Below are 22292 nucleotides of genomic sequence, written 5' to 3'. Positions count from 1 at the left end.
GGGGTTTCTAAAGTGTTCCTACCATGTTACACTCTCAGCAGCAATGCATGGCACATTCCATCCTTCCTCAGAGTAAGAGGAACTTCCAGAGGAACAGACGCGGCTTAAATCAGAAAAACAAATTCACTCAAGAAGAGCTTTGAATCACTAATAAATGTTGACTGAAACACAGAAACATGGTAGAAGCACTTTGGAATGCCTCCTGTGTCTAGCTAGTGTCTGTGGACACTCATGTGCTCTTTTTTTTTTTTTTTTTTTTTTTTTTTTTTTACTCTTTCCCGGGTGTTTGGACAGACCAAGGATACAGACATGCATGCCTGAGGACATAATGTTTTAATTATACAGATGTGTGTGGCATCCAGCTTGAAGTTCTCTGTAAACAGGGCCAGCTGTTCCTGACATTTTCCTCTTCTCTGCTTTTTCTTTGTATAGAGGCACACAACGAAAAATGATGATTTCTGTTCCCTCTGATCAAAGACTGTTAACCTTTCAGCTATAGCCTTTTCACAAAGCCAAGAACTACTCATTGAAGGGGGGAAATGGGCCTGTTGACATTTTACAGGATATTTTGAAATGTTAAAGATCTTTTTGAGGGTGGGGCCAAGGGCACAGACACCTGTAATGTGTGCACTGTCCTGAGTGTCCTTACATTCTCAGGAAACAGGCGGCTACTGCTTTGTGTGTACTCTTGGAACGCACACATACCCTCCTGAAAGGACCAGAGTTTGTTGTGCTGATAGAGGGGGCATGTGGTAGAGTGGGCTGAGGCCTTCACAGCCTCTGTTGAGGGAGTAGTACTGGGGGGGGAGCCTTTCTCTCCGGTATTCTTAAACAATGCTTGTCATTTGGGGCTTTGATATGTTGCTTAGGCTATGACTTGGCAGGACACTTCCATAGAGCAGGACACACAGACTGGTATGGTACCAAAGTGGCAGGAAGGCAGTTTTTTTTTTTTTTTCATTTAAGAATTTAAGAGGAGGGCTCAAAACCTCAGCGCTCTGTAATTTTGGTCAATCGTCATTGGCTATCTGTTAGTCTGGCAGGCATGAGTTTTAAAAACACGAAAACAGTATTGGAAAAGGATGTTCTGGCTCAGGGGGAAACCCAGGCTTTGCCAACCTGACTTTAAACATCTCTTTTCATAGAACTTAGCACAGCTAGTGATGCTGGGGGTGGGGTGGGCAGTGTAGGGAAGAAACTTAATTATGCAAATTTTGATCTTAATGCTTTATTTGTATGTTTCTGGCAGGCTGTTCTTTAATCTCTAGAGCAAGATTGCTCAGAATTACCATATATTCTCATTAATTTCATTAAAATTATAGCAAAGGTTGTTTTTGCTATAATCAAGAGTGATTTTGATTAATACTTAGGAAATCAAACCCCTCGCCAGCAGTGGGAATGAGAACAACCTTTTCAGTCAGTCGTCCTTTCTCTTCCTTCTCACCCCTTCGCAAAAGGCCAAAGATACAAATGCACCAGAGGGATTTTTAAGAGTCTGCTTGCGGGGGCTGGGGATTTAGCTTAGTGGTAGAGCGCTTACCTAGGAAGCGCAAGGCCCTGGGTTCGGTCCCCAGCTCCGGAAAAAAAAAAAAAAAGAGTCTGTTTGCTTTTGCAGATAGTTCTAAGGAAAACACTCCAAAATGGGAGTCCATTTTCCTCTCTCTTGAGTGTGAAGAAAGAACACACGTGTGCACACCAGCCTGCCTTGGCTGGCAACAAACAGTGCCAGGAGCACACACCCTCTCTTACAGGCTAACTCTTAAGTCAGCAGAGAATGCTGGGAAAATCTAGAAGATGAAGAAGGTAACATACCCATGTACCCATGTAAAGAGGACATGAAAATTGCAGACAGGTATTAGATAAAAACTAACGGACCAGTCGAAGATGATCTATCTGTGCTTTTAGAAACCATACCTACTGAGGCATCCCACATTATAACTTGCTCTGATTTCAAAGCCTAGTTTGACACGTGTATTTTTGTGCTTATGATCTGTTCATGAGCGTTCATTACTACACTATGTACAGTGTGAGGAGGAGCAGGTCATTGAGGGAGAAAAAGATACTGGAAAGATAGTCATTTGACACACTATAGTTTCTAATGTTTCAACCACACCCTCCTCCATTTTCCCTCCCTTCTTTCCATTCTTTTGAGTACTGATGCTGGAAACCATGACCTTTTGTGTGCTAGACAAACACTCTGTCAATGATTCTCTGTTGCCTCCTTATTGATCTGTGTAATAATTTTTGATCACAGGATAGGTGTTAAATAGTATATCTTCACTACCTCCTCCTTCAAGGTGTGCTCAGTACTCTAATCAAAGACAGAACCCATTTGTCCATTGTCTTTTTCCTTGCCAACCTCTATGGTTCCTGCTTTTAGGAAAAAGTGGTGCCAGCTTACAGGTTCAGAGGTTCAGTCCATTTTCATCAGGGCGGGGGCAGGAGAGTGTCCATACAGATGTAGGGCTGGAGAAGCTGAGAGATCAACATCTTCCAAGGGCAGATAGGAGAAGACTGGCTTGCAGGCAGCTTTTAGGAAGTCTTGTCAGACTATTTCTTATGTTTGGACACTGTAGGTATCTGTGTTGCACTGCTTTCTTAGGGCTACTGGGACACAATGGAGTTAAAGTATACATTAACAACTGGCCACACAGCAACATTTGATCCATTAAAGACTGAATACATGACAGTATGTATTATTTACTTCTTTATTGCTTTGAAAGACACCATGGCCAAAGCAAATTAAAAATAAAATTAGGATGATGTTTCCAGAAGGTTAGAGTCCATGATGGCAGAGAGAAGCCATGGTGTCAGGAGCAGCTGAGAGCTTACATTTTGGGTAATTTAGTGTGAGCATGAGTGAGTGTGTGCGTGTGTGTATGTGTGTGTGTGTGTGCGCGCATGCACAAGAGTGTGTACATTTATGTGTATGTGTATGTATATGTGTAAGAAGAGAGAGAGAGAGAGACAGAGAGACAGAGAGACACACACACAGAAAGAGAGATTGATATGTACCATGGTGCCTGTGGAAGTCCAAGAAAAGTTATGGAGTTGATAATTTCCCATCTCTACATTGGTTCAAGGAATTGAGTTCAGGTTATCAGGGTTTCTGCTTTTTATGTAGAAGATAACTGTACAATAAACTGGATAACTTAAAATTTGTAAAGAAATAATAATTTTTTCCAATTCCCCAGAATAGAATTCCCCAGAGTTCAAAATATCAGCAGAGCCATGCTCCCGAGTGTTCCTGGATTTGAATGGAATCCTTCCTTCCTCCCCCCGCCCCATTCTTAACTACTTTTTATCTCACTAAAATATAAGAACAGCTAACCAGTTTCCTGTGGATAGATGTGATGACTTGGAAACCTTTCTTCTGGATTTAGATTAGTGTGAGCAAAGGATGTGTCCCTCAGGTGAGTGGAATGCCATTCTTTGTCACCTCAGCTTTCACAAGTCCTTTGTAATCACAGTAATTGCAAGACGCTGTGCAGACGACAGGGCCATGGTACAATGTTCACAAATGCCAATATGTAGCAAAGGCCTAATAATACACTAGGTGTGAATTATGAACCTCAATTAAGGCCTTTGCCAGTCATATTGCCCAGTTAGAATATACATAATTGTAAGTAGGACTCCATTTTTTTTTACAAAAAGAATATTTGCTTGTTAAAACTGTGACATTCAAGAGTTAACTTAATAGGATGTGGAAAGATTTCCCAATGAATACTGCAGACCTCAGAAGAACAAAGGCGAGCACATGGTTTATTTTAAACAGATGTCACCTGCTGTGGAAACTTCTTTCAGGCAAAGAATACAATGTTCTTACTGTTCTCCAGGCCTGTGATGGATTGTTATATACATAGGAGAAAGGGGGAAATAGTCTCTCTATTTCTGCCTTGAACTTAGATGCCTAAAGCAACACAAATCCATCCATTAACATTTTGGGTATTAGGCAGCTGAAAGATTCCCACTAGAATAAAGTTCAGCTTTAGCAGCGTTGTCCTCCTCTGAAGGCTCTAGTTTCTTTGCCTTTCCTGAGTTTGTTCTTATTGTTTGTTTTGTTTCTTTTTGTTTTGTGAAATGTGTCTTCATCTCATGGATCATGGCTCCTTCCCCTGATCCACTGACTACATGTTGTCTGATTATCACTCTTCTTTTCTTATCATGACCCTAGAATTCACCTTGAGCCTGTCCAGATAATACAAGATAATAACTGTATCTCCAATACCTTAGAAGCTAGCTTAGTTACATTTTATAGTAATTTCTGCCTCATAAAGTATCAACTGTGTATGCCCTGACACTCGAAATGAGAACACCCCTGAGGGACTGCATGCATTACAGGAAATTGAACATTATATCATTAGCATTGTGTCATGATGTCACACTTTTTATTTTACATAAAACCACAATAGATTCTCAGAAAAGATCATATCTAGACAACTTCCATATATGGTTTTAAAAAAATGTAAGATCTTATGAAAACCAGAAATGAAAATTCCACAATATGTGTGTTAAGTGCGGGGTCAGCTGAAATGACTCAGACCCATTGCAGGGGCCTAAGTACTTTTTCCTTCCACTAAGTGGTGGTTAATGAGCACACAGTAAGCTAAATGGACTGTGCATGCAGTCTTCTTCTTTTGTAGCCTGGGTTCTGCTATTTTTGCACAGGTCTGGTATTCATGTTTTTGCATGTGTCTCATTTGGTAATATCTATGTTACTCACAACACAGGTCTAAGTGTGACAAACATGTTGAGTGTACAGTGGGGTTGTGTCTCAGCGGCTCTACCACAGGTGTCTTGCCTCAGGCCTCTTGGGCATTCTTTGTGCAGAAATGTTAGAACTCATCTACCCAGTGATCCCACAGGGATGTGGGGAGATAGCCAGGACATAATGATTCTCTGGTTGGGGGGGAGGGACATGATGCTTTAAGTGTGTTTTAAAAATTATCACTTTTACTTTTGAAATTATAACATAATCCCAACATTTCTCCATTCCCTCCACTTCTCCTCCCACCAAACCCTTCCATGTGGGCTGGAGAGATGGCTCAGTATTTGGAAGTGTATTTTACTCTTCCAGAAGAACTGAGTTTGGTGCCTAGTACCCTTGGCAGATGGCTCACAACTGCCTGGACTTCTAGCTCACAGGCTCTGATGCCTCTGGTTGCCTTGGGCATTCACACATACACAGGATAAAAATAAAATAAAATAAAATGTTAAAATGACTCCCATCTACTCTTGCTAGCTCTCCTTCAAGGCCACGACCTCCTTTTTCATTAATTGTTGTTACATGCAACTATGTATAGATTTTCCTACATACATAAATATAACCTATTCAACCTGTCTAATGTTGCTTGTATGTTTATGTTTTCAGTACTGACTACTTGGTATTGGGTAAAAATTGACCTGCTCTTCCCCGGGGAAGACGATCAAAGTCTCAGCATTTCTTAGTTGCATGTAGTTCTTTGTGTAGAGTTGAGGCTTCACGGGCTTTCATCCACTTTGACATGTCTATTAGCTTGGTAAATCAATTAATTTATTGAGGCTTAGTTACTGAGAAGAAACTGTGTGACTGAAAGGTAGGTGCATCACCAAAAGCTCACCACAGAGGCTGGGGAGAGGGTTCAGTCCGTAAAGTGATTGCTGCATTAGCACAGGAGTCTGAGCTCAATACCGAACACCCACGTGACAAGCCAATGCTAGTGGCACACACTTGTGCTCTCATTGTTGGTGAAAGGGGGAGAGCAGATCCTTGGCACTGAGTAGCAAGCTGACTTGACTTAATTGCTATGTTCTGTGTATGTATGAAAGATTCTGTCTCAAAAAAAGAAGGGCCTTCAAATACCCACAAAGGTGTGTGTGAACCTAAACATAGAAACATCCACACACACACATACACACCTGCACATACATCTACAAAGTTTGGTTTTGAAGTTCCACCCCAGCATGGGTGATGGCTCACCAAAGCTGTAGACATAGAGCGCTCTGAAAAATTTACAGGTAGCCCGAGGAACCAGAGGCATTTTGTTAAGTTTTATGTGCCCTACAAGTCTACCTTCTCACTCTAGGAAGGGATTAGCAGTGACTGACTTTATGGAGGACCATACTTTGAGCTGTTGGAAGGGACAAAAGTCCTTAAAGAAAACGGTGTGCAGTAAAGAGTCACAGGGTAGGTTGTAGCTAGACTGGACTAAAATCCTTGCCCTGCCTTGTTTAGAGCTGCTTCAATCCAGTCCGTTTCTATCTTCAATAGGCCTCCTTCATGATATACCTTCCTCCTCTTCTTTAAGGTAGGGTTTCAGCGTGTAGCCTTGGCTGGCCTAGGACTTGACACGTACACCAAGCTGTACTTGAAATCGCTGTGCATACCAGGCTCGCCTTGCACCTGTAGTAGATCGTCTGCTGACTCCCAGTTTCTGGGAGTAGAGAGGCTCTCGAGAGGACCTGGATTCAGTTCCCAGCATCCACACGATAACTCGCAGATGCCTCTAAGTCCAGTTTTAGGGGGTCCGATGCCCTCTTCTGATCTCTAAGGATTCTTGCACAATCATTGATTTTTTTCTTTGTGTGTGTGTGTGTATCATATTAATAACATATTAAATAAATAAAAAATATATTTATTTCTTGCCTATGTAGGTGCAGAGTATCACTCTTTGCCTTTGCTGAGGAAAGGTTTCCTCTTTCAAATTAGCTGCCCCTAAGCCATCATCCAGCTCACACACAAGTCTTGAATCTCCTTATGAGCAGCAGTAATTAGATGGACCAGAACATGAGAAGGGGAGCGGAGCAATAAAACAGGCAAAATAATTTCGCATTACTTCCAGACTGGTATCTGCTTAATGGACTGCTTGTTCTGTAAGTTGGGTTAGCATTCAAGTGTGTGTTTCTGGGGTAGTGCTTGGGGCCCAGGGCTAGAGAGAGAACTGTCCATCTCTACTGGTTTATGGTACTGTTAGTGTCGGTCAAGAGGATAAGATCTCCAGTCTGAGTGGGGACTGGTTCGATCCCTTTGGTAAGGGATCACCATAGAAAGGTTGGCTCACCAGCTAAAACCTTACTGAAAAGATAGAATGGTTTTTAAAATGAGACACTGTACTTTCTTTCCCACGATTCCCACCACCATTGTTCAGAAGCTTACCGACCAGTCATGTAAAAGTTCCTAAGTCCTACCCTATGACCAAGTCAGAAAAGCATACATATTTTTCACATTTTCTATCTCTTTTCTAAGTGTTCTTTCCTTAGTACTGGGGTCTTTATCCCCAGCATTTTGGGCCTCCCTACTCTTTCCTTAAAACCTGTAACCCCACATGTGGCTGCTTGCTGGCCATGAGTCTTACCTCCATGGCAGCTTAAACAGCACGGCATGGACCTTCTCCTTTCTCGTCCTCTGGGAGCTGCTAGGGCTTTACAGCTTGCCAGTCCTGGGGTTCTTCTTCTGAACTCTAATAAATCGTCCTTGTGGTTCTTTGTGAGTCTGTTTTTAAGTCCTGTTGTCAGTGTGACTCCGAATCCCAGAGGGGACCTTGATCTCCCCTGTGTCACTGTGGGAGGAAGATTATAAGAGTTGGATTTGATAATACTGAATCCCATGTTCAGGATTTGGAAGTAATATGTAAAGGACTCTGAAAAGAAGCAAGACTTGGCTACTAGGCTGTAAGCTTTTGACTCAGAAACTTTTTCGGTGCATTTGTAAGCTTGGCACTAGCAGTAATCGCCAGGTTGTGGAGAGGGTCCACCTGACCCTGTAACTTTGGGCAGGTTGAGTATGGTACACTGGGTGGTTCCATTTAAGTGGGGCTGACAGTGCTGTTTGGAGGGGTATATGGGAAGATTTGGAGGGAGGGAAGGGAGAAGTGTTGTAGTTATAATCTCAAAAATAAAGGGCCTTTTGCACACACCAAGTACATGTGCTATCACCAAGACATTTCCCTAGTCTAATAACCGTTTTCTGTATTCATTTACCTAGATAAAGCTTGAGTTTTTTTCCCCATACCTTGGCTACTGTGAATAGTTGTGCACTGAGCGTGAGCGTGCAAATGCCTCTGATTTACCAACCTCAGTTCCCAAGCTTCATATAACTGGATTATAGGATAATTCTATGCTTACTTTTCAGGAGTGTCCATACCATTTTCCATGGGCTAGGATTAAAGCTAGCTTCATTGCACTTGTAGTTTTTGTTTCGTAAAAGATAAGACTTGTCGTACATTATCTCTTAATTCATCGGTTGACCATAAACATCATTTCTTTGTGGAAAATGTCACTTAATTGCATGGGTCATTCTTTAGCTGTGGTGAAGCATTTTGGTTGGATGCATGTTAGTCTCCTTGTTTTGTGGTGCTGGGAATTGAACCCAGGGCTTTCCACTTGCGGAGTGAGCTCTTGGCCTGTAAGCTCTGCCTCACTGCTGCAGTTTGCTCTTTTGCCTATGCTTTGGGAATGCTCTTCAGGAAACCATAAGCCAGACCAATGCCCGCTACTTCTTTTAGTACCTCTTCAGGATTGGGTATCACATTTAATAAATTGCAAATTAGTTATGATTCAGTTACTGTATTGGAATAAAGGTCTAATTTTATTCTTTTGTGTTTTCCCACCAGTGATTCCTGAAGACACTATCCTTAACCCTTTGTGCATTTTCAACTCTCCATAAGAGTTACGTTCGACTTTATTTCTGGGTTGTGTATTTTACACTACTATTATTTTGCTTTTATTTTTGGCAGCTTTGTAGCATACAGGTCAAGTACCGCTTATACGGATTTTAGATCATTTTGTATTTCTGACTTTTATATTATCGCCAACTTGTAGTTCGTGCCTGTCACTGACCAATGTTGGCCCTGTCACTTTCCGCACTGGCCACACAGGGCTTTCACTTATTCTGAACTGCGTCCTAGGATTTGTGATGTGTGATTTTATTTGTTCTGTTCCTCAAGTGCTTGTTTAAAATCTAGGCTCAGACTTGAAAACTAGCTTTTCATTAAGATTTTGGTTCCCAGCATCCATGGCGGGCTGCTAGGTCTCCCTCCTAGGGAACTGATATTCACATCTGGTTTCCAAGAGCACCTGTACCTATGTCCACAGATACACATATATATGTAATCTTTAAAAATTAAAAATAAAAAAATTAAAATCTGGACTCTCCCATTTGGGACAAAGTGTGTGATATTCAGCTTTCTGAATTAATCCTTGTATACAACCGTTTCTTCTGTGGGGTTCCAGAAATGACCCAGCAGTAAAGATCACTGACTGCTTTTCCACAGGACGTGGGTTTGTTTGATCCCTAACATCCACATGACAGACCACAGTCATCTGTATTCCAGTTGTAGAGGACTTGACACCCTCTTCTGGCCTCTAAAGGCACTGCATGCATGCCATGCAGAAACATACATGGCGTGCCAAAGCATACACATACACACACACACACACACACACACACACACACACACACACACAACACACACAAACACACACATACACACCCGCACACACACACACACACACACACACACACACACACACAAAGGAATTTCAATCGTTTCCTTTAGATTACCTACTTTGTTGTTTTTTAAACATGCTTTGCTCTGCTTGGCTTTCCCTTTGTTCTGCTTTCTAGCTTTCTGAGGTGTAACATGAGGGCTGATGTATTGCAGGCTTCCAGTCAGGACTGCTTTCCATTTGAATGTATTGTGATCCCATTTGCCCTTGTCTCTGGATCCTGTTTGGTTTCCGTCTAGTTGGTTTTCCTTGACTTATGGATTGTTGAGAAGAGTGTTGTTTAATTTCTACATATTTGTGAGCTGTCTCTCTCACCATTCAGTTTTCGTTTCATGCTGTTGTAGTCAGAAAAGAGACTTGATATGATCCCACTCTTCCATAATCACCGCTGAAATGTGCTTCATGTATTAGCACACGATCTATGATGTTCCCTATGTGTGCATTTGCAAAGAATACTCGTAAAAGCCACTGTTTCTCCCCATGGTTAGGTCATCCATTTGATGATGGAAGTTTCCTATTACTGTGTTACATTCTATGTTCATATCTATTAATGATTGCCATATATGTTTGGGTGCCTGACAATGGAGACACACACACACACACACACACACACACACACACACACACATATGCACATATCTCAAATGCATTTGACTTGTTGCTGAAGTAGCCCTTTTGCATTTTGTAATGATCTGTTTCTTTCTATCACAATGGAGTTTTTGACTTCTGCTTTATTTTTTCTTGGTGTAAGTGACCCGTCCAGCAGGTCCAGTTATTCAGGGTCCCGAAGAGGCCTTCTACCTGTGTATCAAATGGGGGTGAAGAGAAGAAGGAGACCAAGCAAAAGTTCTGTTGTCAAGGTCTCGTTTATTGGGGTGAACGTTACAGCTTTTAAGGTTTTCAGGTAGGGGGAGTGTCCTTAGTGAAACACAAAGGATGGAGGGAGAAGGGCATTCCAGCAGCGAGAGCAGAAGGTGAAGAGGTCATGCGATGGAGACGCTGGAGATGTCTGGTGTTTGCTCAGACTGAAACAACCTGTGAATGTTATCTTCCTGTGCCGTAAATTCATGGGAGAGGCTTTTGTCCAACACTCTCAAGACTTATGACAGTCATTTCAAGGTTGAACATCTGTGGCCATGCAGCCAAGAGTCACGTAGACACTTTGAGCCACAAAGCGGCCAGGCCCAAATCCAATACGGCTCCCTACATGTAAGTATAGCTACTTTGGATTTTTGTTTTCCGTTTGCATTCACGTCCCCCTTTTTTTTTAAATGACAAACACCATGTCAAGAGTCTATTTTAGCATCAGCCTCAGTGGTGAACACTTGCCTAGTACATTCTAGGTCCTAGGTTGAGTTCTCAGAACCACAAATTATAATGGTAAGGACAAAGAAAATATTACAGTCTTTCCTTCATTTTAAAAACTACCTAAAAATTAAAACTACCAAAAAACTAACTTAAAATTGTCTTCTTCTTTGCAGGATATGGAGACTTCGATGATTTTAATCTGGAGGATGCACTGAAAGAAACTTCCTCAGTAAAGCGTGACTCAAACAAACAAGTCCACCAAGCAAACACAAGTGGTCGGCCATGCACCACACTGACAATCTTGCCTTCAGAAAAGTACACGCATATGAGACTAGCTGTACCTCCATCTACCTGTTTGTTCTGTTGTGCAAGGCTTGTGTCGTTTTGTCATACGTGTGTCATCTTCCTTTTACATTTAGAAAATTTCATAATTTTCATTATGTTGAAACCACAAGAGAACATGCATCTGCCTTCGCCTTTTTTCTGCTGTACAAAAAGAGAACTCCGACCCGTTTCATTCCTCTCACTGTTTTGTTTTGAGACAGGGTCTCTTGATTCAGCCCGAGTTGTCCTGAAATTCTCTGTGCCGAGAAGCCCGGCTTTGACTTGGGTCCAGTGCTAGAGCAACAGTGACTCTTGGCCACTGATGTGCATTTCTAGCTTCAGAACCCATGACTTTTTATGATTCTTCAGTGTGATCCCCACAATGGCCTCGGGGACCTATACCGAGACCATTCTCACGATGTGACTTCCGTTAACCATAAAGCAGCCACTGTGTTTTACAATCTGCTTCCTTTCGTCCTCCCTTCTCCCTTCAGAGAGCCACTTTAGCACCACGACTAGAAGGACAGGAACAACCAGAGCCCCATCAAATCCAGCAGGTAATGAGGTGTGGGAAGTGAGGAGGCCAGACTCACCTGAGAAGGGACACAAGGAGGGACTCGTTAGGACTCCATCTGGGACAGGGTCAAAAGGAGCCGTGTAGAATTTTTAGCAGCACATATGAAAAGTTAGCAAAGGCACCCATGTGAATGTTAGATTTAATTCAACAGAATCCCATCTGGTTGGTCACTGTGCCTTACGTGAAAGCCATGCATTTCCACTTCCCTATTGCTTTGGGTGACGATGGCTGCCAGAATCCAGGTACAGGAGGCAGAAGGGGTGAGCTGAACTTGACTTAAGCCCCAGCCGATCCCCATAGCTCCCAGGTTAAACATGAGCCATTCATAGACGAGCAGAGTTGGGCAACCTGAGGCCTAAGGAGAAGTCTTCAACGAAGATATTCAGACGTTTTCTTGAAATTCTCTAAGTTTTTGAAGATCTCGGGAGAGTTTGTGTATGTGGGTCACATCTATAAATACTTCTCATCTGAGAACTTAGAACTAAAAACTGATATTAATCCGAGGAAAATAAAAAGCCGTATGCATTGACATATGTGGTGGGTTTTTATGAGAAATAACTGTGCTTATAAGGTGAAAACATAATTTAGAGTAATGAATGACACTATTTTATAGTTTTCTGTAATGTTTGGCTTCAATAGAATGCATCTGGATTCTTTGTGTGTGTGTTTGTGTGTGTGTGTGTTTGTGTGTGTGTGTGTGCATGTCTGTCTGTGTGCGCCTCTGTGTGTGTATGTTTGTGTGTTTGTATGTGTGTGTGTGTATGTCTGTGTGTGTATATGTGTGTGTGTATGTCTGTGTGTGTATATGTGTGTGTGTTTGTGTGTATGTGTGTATGTGTGTGTGTGTCTCTGTGTGTGTGTGTGTGTGTGTGTGTGTGTGTGTGTGTGTGTGTGTGTTACTGTGAGACAGACCTAGGAATCACTATGTAGACCACACTTTACTAGACAGACCAGACTGGCCTGAAATTCACAGAGATCTGTCTACCTGCCTCTACCTCCCCACCCCCCGACCCCTGTGCTGGGACTACAGATATGTGTTACCACTCCTCCTGGATTTTTAATATTTGCATCTGGACTGAGCAGTTATAAGTTCCTGAGGTTCAGTACAACATGCGGAGAAAATCCAGACTCATGCAAATGTGTAGGAGAAAATGGGGAAAGAACTCAATGTGCTTTTTTTCTTTAGTATTTTCTTATTTATTTATTTACTCCCTTTTTGTCCAAATTGCTGCCAGTTTCCCTGCTCCCTTACACAGTCTCTCCCTCTATCTCGCCCCTTCTCCTCAGCGAGGGTGGAGCCCCCAGGGTATCCGTCCCCGCTCCCCACCCCCCCTCACCTAGCTGGCACATCTAGCCTCTTTGGGGCTGGATTCATCCTCTTCCACTGAGGCTAGTAAGGTAGCCCAGCCAGGGAAACAGGATTCACAGGCAGGCAACAGCTTTAGGGACAGCCCCTGCTCCAGTTGTTTGGAGCCAACGTGCCCAAGCTGCATATCCGCTACATATGTGTGGGGACCTAGGGCCAGATGTGCATGCTCCCTGGTTGGCGGTTCAGACCCTGAGAGCTCCAAGGGTCCAGGTTAGTTGACTCTGTTCATGGTCCTTTGGAGTCCGTGACCTCTTCTGGTCCTTCAGTCCTTCCTCCAGCTCTTCCATTGTACTCTCCTATTCTTTGAATGGATCATTCACAGTTTGCTAGCGCTGTGCACTGGTCACTTGGAAACACTGATATCCCAACCAATGCACAATGTAATATATTACAGAATCACCCCGATTCCTGTTGCCACCTATCTCATTGAACAAAGCGTTCAGTCAGTCATACAGGGTGGCACCACCTGTAATCCCAGCACTGTGGAGGCAGAGGTGGGGAGAATACCAAAAGTTTGAGGATAATCCTGTTATGTATTGCAAGTTCCAGGCTACTCAGGGTTACAACAGCAAGATCTCTTGTCCAAAAACAAATAAGCAAATAAATGATGAGTAAAACAATGATTTAAAAAACCACCTAGATATTGAAAAACTGCTCATATCACAGCCACCAGCAAGTTTTTGGAAAACTGTCTTAAATTCCAAGTTTCGTTATTGGCAGCAGATATGATCAAGGGAGGCTGCAGGGATAGTTCAGTGGCGCAAAGCACTAGTGCCTGTGTGGCAGCATTCCTCTTGGAGGCTCTGCGGGGGAGTTATTTCTCTCCTTTTGCCATATACATTCTTTGGCTTATGACTACTTCGTTCATCTTCAAAACCATGAATATGCCAGTGTTTCCTCTTTCAGTTTGTCTATTTTTCCGTATCTGTAGCTCAGGCTCATTTGAAATTTGTTATATAATTCAGGCTGCCCTTCCAAGTCCTCCTACTCCTGAGTCTGCCTGTCAGATTCTAGGTTCATAGGTGGGCACCACCACACTTGGTTCTCATGGATCTTCTGTGCATACAGTCCTGTCACCTACAGACCGTTTCAATATCCTTTCCTCATTCTTGCTAGGACTGCTGGTACTGCATTGCATAGAATTGGTAGATTGGACACGGTTGTCTTGTTCCTCAGGTTAGAAGGAAATCTTTCAGTGTTTCCCCCTTGACTATGTACCCTGGTGCCTCATCCTGTGTGGTCTTCATTCCGTTGGGTGACATCGCTTTCATCTTCGTTACTTTTCTAGTTGCTGTAAGAAAGCGCCAGGGTGGAAGTCGCTTAAGGGAAAGTTATTTTTGCCCAGTTTGAGTGATGATGGCATACACTCAGCTCACTCCATCACCTGTGTACAGGCTAGGATCTCAGACCGAAGAACCATGTCATCTGCCAAAGGTGCTTCTTTTCAACACAGTTTACCGAGTCAAGATGATCTCCTACCATATTGCTGGAGGCCTCTCTCTCAGGAGGTTCTAGAACTCATTGAGTTGACAACTCGCGCTAACCACTCCAGCTTCTATGGCTGATATGTGGAATTATCATCAAAAAGATGTTAAATTTTGTCAATTTCTCTTTCTATACCTACTGACATGATCACATGGTTTTTATGCTTCATACTTTTAATGTTTAATGATTTAATTTATTTTGAGCAATCCTGTGTCCCGGGCATAAATCCAGTTTTGATTTGTGCAATCTTTTAAATATGCTGTTCATTTTCATTGCTAATGTAATGTTTCCTTGATTTTTGCCTCTATTCATGTAGTTTTGCTTGTTTTTGCCATTCTCCTCTGGCTTCGCGTGAGGGTCATGCTGTTCTCATGAAGTGAATTTGGAATTCTTTCCTCCTCTTCAGATCTGCAAGGATTTGAGAAGGATTAGCTTTAACTTTTCTTTGAATTCATTTTAATAACCTTCTCTTACCTGGATATTTCTTTGTTGGGAGGTTATTAATTATTCTAATTATCATCCATCCATTTATATTTTGATTTTTCATAATCACCTTAATAGTTTGTGTGCTTCTAGAACTCTATCCATTTCCTCTAGCGTGTCTGATTTGTTGGAATACATTGTCCATTGTAGTTTCCTTTGTACCTATTTAGTATTAGTTGCAATGCCTCCTCTCCCATTTATAATTTTGAGTCCTTAGAACAAGTTTTGAATTTTGTTTTTTTTTCTCAAAAAGCCAACTCCAGATTTCCTTTCTTTCCTCTCCTCCCCCTTGTTTTTCCCTGTTTTTTCTGAGGAAAACCTAGGACCTCTAAGTAAATGCATGCTTGCTTCTGAGCTACGCCACCAGCCCATAAGAACCTTAGTTCCATTAAAGCTTCCTGATGGTTTTCTTGTCTAGAATTCTTTGTCCTCCCTACTTTCTGCACATCCTATTACTATGCCACTTCTTCCTCTTCCTCCCTCTTTTGAGACTGAATCTTACTATCTTGGCAAGCAGTCCTAGCTGGATCTCAAATGCCAGGTCCTCCCATCTCAGCTTCCTGGATCGTGGCCGTGCACCAGGTGGTCTGCTCTTTCCAGCTTCGTAACAACTTTTCCTCTTATGGGCCGTGTTTCTGTTGTGTCAAATATCTGAAGTCTTTACTAAGCATTCAATTCTGAAACACTTCCTTCTGAAAATTTAATGGTTTAATATTTAAGCAAATAGAACCTATCAATTTGCAGTTAGTTTTATATGAAATGAAACCCATTGCTTTTTGTTTTAGAAGTTTAATTATTCCAGCACCTTTTGCTGAAAAGATTTCTTCCTCCCTTGAGTTGCTTTGCATATGTATAAGAAAAATCACTTGAGCAGATCTGAGGTCTTTTGAGCTCTTCATTCTATTCTGTTGCCTGTATCTATCTGTCTGCCACTTCTTTGATAAATGTTAACTATGAAATATTAGGTAGAGTGATTCATCCCACTTTATTCTTTTTAAGGTTTAAAAAGACAATCTCAGGTTCTGCCTTCCCCAAAAAGTTTAGATCAAATTTGACGATTTCTGGAAAGAAACAATCAGTGGGACTTCTATAGGCTTTCATTGACCATAGAGAGTGTGGGAGCTGATGTTGCCAGTGTGGTGTGTTTTCTGGTGTGTATCTTTATTTGGATCTTCTTGGTTTTAAACTTTTAGGTTTACTTTATGTTTATAGTAATTTCCCTTACCTCTGCTTTAAATACTTTGCTTTCTGAGACACTGCTGAAATGAGTTCAGTAGCATCGACATGTAATAGTGATGACAAGGCAGTATCCAATCCATCACTTACAAAATCCTAGAGTAGTTCTCCTTTACTCTTAAACTGGGCCCCATGTGACCCCACTGCCCACGTTGGAGTGACACGCAGGAAGCACAGAGACAGAGACAGGAAGTAGACTAGTAAACCTTACATGTCACCTTCCAGTGACGTATTCCCAACAATTGGCCTGTCGGGTCATTTCACGTTTGACTACAACACCCATTTGTATGTTGTTCTGTGACGGTGCAAGTGAGTTGTTTGGAAATCCTTGTTGTTTTTTTCTTTTCATTTCTTTCTCTTTTTGTTTTTGTTGTTGTTTCTTTAATGCAGGGTTTCTCTTGGCTGTCCTGGAACTCACTCTGTGGACCAGGCTGTTTTCAAGTTCAGAGATCCTCTTGCCTCTGTTCCTCGGAGTGCTGTGATTAAAAGAGTGCATCGCCGTAGATCACATGAAACTCAAGAAGGAAGACCAAAATGCAGATGCTCCACTCCTTCTTTAAAAGGGGAACAAAAGTACCCTTAGAAGGGGATAGGGAGGCAAAGTTTAGAGCAGAGTCTGAAGGAACGGTCATTCAGAGCCTACATGTGGCTCCACATGTGGCCCATACATATACAGCCACCAAACTAGATAAGATGGATGAAGCAAAGAAGTGCAGGCTGACAGGAACCGGATATATATTTTTTCCAAAATGTTTTCTGCTGAGTGTTTAGAAACTAGCTTTTTAGATCTTTGATCCACTTTTAGTTGACTTTAATGTATGGTATAGCATGATGGTCAAATTTGCTTCTTTAACCACTTTCAGTTTGTAAAGCAGTTCTCTGTACATCACATAAATGCTAGCTTATAAAACAGTTCTCTGCACATTACAGACAACACCAGCTCATTCATCTCTGGGCATCGTAATCTGCTGTTCAGTTCTTGCATTAACATTGGAGGAAACCATAGCTCAAAGGTTTCAGGGATCATCTAGAATTCCCTACTCCATGTGTGCAGCAGATCTGGACTCATGTTTTAGCTCTGGTCAAGTGGTGAGATGTGGGTCTCTCGGTCCCCAACCGATGAAGAATGGTTAGAATCTACCTCACTTAAACCTGTTCCATCTCTTTGCCATCTTTTTCCGGGTAGTCATGCGGTTGTATAGGAGCTTTAATAAGTATTAACGATGGTCTATTCACGGTGTGACTTCCTTAAACTATGATGTAGGTATACATTTTATTAGTATTTATTTTTTATTGCTCTTTTTCCTCCTACTGTCAGAGAGAGGGGACCACATCACCACTACTACAACGAGAAGGCCAGGAACAACTAGAGCACCATCAAATCCTATGGGTAAGACAAGCTCTCAGAGGAAAAAAGGAAGGAAGGATTTTCCACATCAGCTACCTGTTTCAGTGGGTATCCTAGTTTGTTTTTCTACGGTGATAATTAAACATCATGATCAAAACCAACATAGAAAAGAAAGGGTTTATTTTATTTGCCTTATGACCACCAATGTAGGGATGGAACCTTCCACGGTGTACCGTGTCCTTCCCCACTGATCGATCACTGAGAAAATGCCTAACAGCCTGAGCTTATGGAGGCCTTTTCCTAAACACGGTTCCCTCCTTGTAGATGGCTCTAGGTCATGCCGACATAAAAACTACCCAGTACAGCAGTGATTATCTCTTTTGTTCTGTGGTCCCCAGAACTTGATAGGTTTGACTTGGAAGATGCCTTGGATGATCAGAATGATCTAGATGGCCCCAAAAAGCAAAGTACAGGAGAAGGAGGAGGTAAGTTCTAGATGCTCAACATCACAGGCCAGTGCTATAGTTCCTGGTACGGTTTGTCTTATACCTGCAATGGCGTTCTGAGACGTCCAGTGTACTGTAGATTTGGGCCAGATCTGGGCCACATTGAGCTGCAGGAGAACCACACAACAGTAGTACTGATATATTTTGGTCTTGGGATTCTCCGAATTATTGGGAATCTCAGTAACTATTGTCTGTGTGTGTCATATCTACCTCTGTCTATCATCTATATATTTAATTTTTTTAAACATCAGTATTGTTCATATAAAATGATAATACTAAACCAATACATATTAACATAAATAGCACAATGTATGAGTCTGTGTGTCGAGAGAAAAACAATTTGTCAGAGAGTGGCATTATTTTATACTTCTTAGAAATTTCTAGAATGTCAATCTTGCTAGGAGATACCTGGATTCTCATATTGAGATATGCAGCTTGAAAGCTGTCCTCTGACCTACACACACACACACACACACACACACACACACACACACACACACACACAGACACACACACACACACACACACACACACACTTGAATACAATTAAATTCAAAAGTGTTTAAAACAGACATATAAATGAATAATACATTTTAAAAAGTGTTTAGTACCTTTCCTCACTTAGTTCTCCTTTCATTACTGTTCTGGTTGCCCTGACCAAGTACCTAGCAAGCGAAGAGAAGAGGAAGGATTCTTTCAGCTTATCATTTTAGAAGCAATGAGGCCCCGATATGACTCTGCTGCTCGAGTTGTATCCACACACAGGAAGCAGAGAGACAGAGACAGGAAGTGGGCTAGTAAAACCCAGATGTCACCTTCCAGTGATGTATTTCCAAAAGCAGGCCTCAAGAGTCCCAGCACATGAGCCTATAGGGACATTTCACGTTTGAACTACAACACCCGTTCAATGGACTTGTGCCCATTTGTTGTTTTCTAGCATTGCAGGTTAGTCTTTGGAAAACCTTGTTCTCTTATGATTTATAAAAGTTCAGTGTAATGCTGCGTGGTATAATAAAAAAAAAATCTAACTTGCTGCTAACACCACCCATACCACTGGAAAAGACTCACGGTAGCTTACATAGGCTTCACCCGAAATCTTGTCGACAAGCACCATCAGTGGCTGTCCTGGACTGACAGATTCATTTCATTCAGTTTTAAGAAATGCTTCCCAAGTCATCCAGTTGGTATGACATTCATTCTGCCTGGCAAAAGTGGTCTCGTGACACAAAGCAGACAAAGCCAAGTAAGAGAAGGAACAGTGACGCCAGGGGCTTATCAAATCACCCCTCTGTCCTCTGGAATAGAGCGGGACGGCTTTAAGCACACTTTGCACACAGAGCATAGGACATTCAGGAAGATGTGTACTTAATCACTGAACTATGGTTAATAATGATTCTGCTTCTTGTATTAGTCATCTGTGATTGTGTTGCAGATCGTGAGAAAGTTGAGACTTATTTTTGCAGAAAGACATTAATCTCCTTGGTTCAGTTAAGAAGCAGAGTCTTCTATAGAGTCAGAGCCTCAGAGAGCTGCCATCGAGGCAGAGGGATGGCGTCTCATCTGAACTTAATTATAGGATTGTATTTCTTCTCTCTGTGGTCACACAAACACTCAAGATGATTGGCCGTTCTACAGAACATATACATCGGCAGTGAGCTGTCTGAGGGGCCGGTTGAAATTTTGCCTACCCCCTTTCTTCCTTGTTCATTTCCCTCAACCTCCTGCCCACCCCACTCCTTCTCCCCCTCCCCATCGATCCTTAGTATGAGCACAAGGTGTGGTTCTGAGACCTTACATCTGCTGTGCCACTGAACCACACTCTCAGTTCCATGAAGAACACTCACGTGTCATGGACAACTTTGACTAATCCAAAGGTTTGCTGCTGAGATTTTTTCTTTTGGCCACTGAAGTGTGTGGTTTTTCTGTAGGTTGATCAGACAAGGATCTCGAAGATATCTTGGGAGGCGGGGGATACAAACCTGACAAGAATAAAGGTAGGAATGTTGCTTTGTTTGGCAACACATGGATTCTCCTTAAAATGCTAACCATCCGGCCACCAGGTAAACATGTCACTCTCAGCCTCTGGCAAATCAGGCTTTGACATGTGCACCTGTCATGTGCAGTAGGCTCTCATTCTTGTGGGTGGGGGCTCATTTGTGAGCCATCCTGGGATGCTACCCATTTGCTCTGTTGCTCTTTAAGCCTGAGCTGGTGTCCCCACTACCTAGGTGCACCTCATAAGCCAGTTTTCCATGCAGTGCGAGGGTTCAAACTTAACATGGCACACATTTTAAAGAAGCCCCTAGCAAATCAGATGTTTACAAAATTCCTTTGGATTCCATTTCCCCTTCCCAGGAAGATTCACACTTCCCTCCTATTGGATTCCAGGAAGTGGAAAATCTCCTTGGGGTGTATCCTGTGAGCAAAGAAACTATTTTCAATTAAAAAGACAAAAAGTTGGGGGAGGGGAAGGAGAGGGAATGGGTGCTGATGGACAGGAAAGCGGGAAGGGGAATAACATCTGAAATGTAAGTAAAGAAATATATCTAATAAAAAATTTAAAAAAAGAAAATTTAATACAAAAAGCTATTTATAAAAAAATTATCTAATGAAAAATTAAAAAAAAAAGAGAGATAAAAAATCCCACATCGTCCCTTGCTGGGTCCAAGCCCCGGGTCCTGTTTATCAGCTGATGGAATCCATTCTTACCTTAAAGATCATGGGAGCTTTGCAACTTTGCAACAGAATTTCAAGGTAGCCATCCCTGAGGTTTAACTGTGTTTAGATGTGTAGGAAAATTAAACCACAGGATCAGACTGTCTAGAGGTTTCAATCCAGTCTGACACACAAAACAAAACACAAAACAAAAACAACCAACTGAAAAAAAAAAGCCCTTAATATTAAAAAAATAATGTAGCACTGGTTCAGGAAAACTACGCAATCTTCATCCAGCCTCGCCCAAGGAGCCTCCATTGTAGAACCATAGAGCTGGTTGTTCTAAATCGGAAGTTGTTATCTGTGAAATAAAGTCACCTATTGACATTTTGGAAATTATGTTAGATCTCATTTTGTGTGTGTGTGTGCGTGTGTGTGTGTGTGTGTGTGTGTGTCTATGTCTGTGTGTGTCTGTGTGTGTGTCTGTGTGTGTGTCTGTGTGTGTGTGTGTGTGTCTGTGTGTCTGTGTGTGTGTGCCTGTGTGTGCATCTATGTGTATGTGTGCCTGTGTGTGTATGTGTGTCTTTGTCTGTGTGTGTGTGTGTGTGTGTGTGTGAAATTTTATCACATGTTAGATTTCAATAGCCCTTAACACAACCAGGGAGAGATTATCATAAAATCTCTTCTGCATGCTGCCCCTTGAACAGTCATGTCCTTCCCAAGCCTCATGTTTGCAGTTTCCACAGCTGTTCATGACTGAAACCTTTCTTCACACATCTGTCAGATGGGATCTTAAGCTTGAATGGGGTGAGGTGTCTGAGTCTTGTGTGGTGAAGTACGTTCCTGTTGGAACCCATAGGTGTCACATGCCACAGTTGTGACCTTTCACATAATCACTTTTGACAAGATGTTGGAATGTTGTGGTGTTTGAAACCCTTTGTTTATTATTCATGTTATGATGGAGAAAGGGTCCATGGATGGATGTAGCAGGGTCCGAAGAATTCAAGCTTTGAGTCCATCAAGACCCCTCTTTCCGAGTCCAGGCTGAAGTTGAGCATTTGCTTCATTCTTGCAAGCACTATGCCTTGCATATGGGAACAGTGTTCTGTTGCTTAAAATGCCCCGCAGTCATGTTTGTTCCCAGAAACACCTTTCCAGATGGTGTCATCTCAAGGAAAAAGCTGTAAAAGCCTCTAAGTTAAACTTCCAGGGATCAGGAGGACACGGAGCATTTAAAGGGTGACAATTGGTATTTCCAGAAGGGGAGAGAAGGGCAGTGGTTACTTCTGTAAGCGTGCACGGGAACAAAAGCCTGAGTGACAGGCCGGGGGCTTCAATTCATTAAATGTACTGGTTTTAGAAAGGAAGAGGTGTCCGGAAATTCTTTAAAGATTTATTTATTTATATATTTATGTATACAAGTACACACCAGATCCCATAGATGGTTGTGAGCCACCATGTGGTTGCTGGGAATTGAACTCAGGACCTTTGGAAGAGCAGTCGGTGCTCTTAACC

At 42.1% G+C, this 22292-nt stretch overlaps 1 pseudogene; it reads left to right on the top strand.

Annotated features, from left to right (window-relative positions):
* The window catches only part of LOC134486034 (nidogen-2-like), a 35904-nt pseudogene extending 15210 nt beyond the window's left edge, over positions 1-20694 (top strand).
* Positions 20695-22292: the final 1598 nt, after the last annotated feature.

Source organism: Rattus norvegicus, chromosome 3 (assembly GCF_036323735.1).
Source record: "Rattus norvegicus strain BN/NHsdMcwi chromosome 3, GRCr8, whole genome shotgun sequence".
Classification (NCBI taxonomy): Eukaryota; Metazoa; Chordata; class Mammalia; order Rodentia; family Muridae; genus Rattus; species Rattus norvegicus.
Note: the sequence above shows the minus strand (reverse complement) of the source record. Positions and strands in the feature narration are given on the sequence as shown.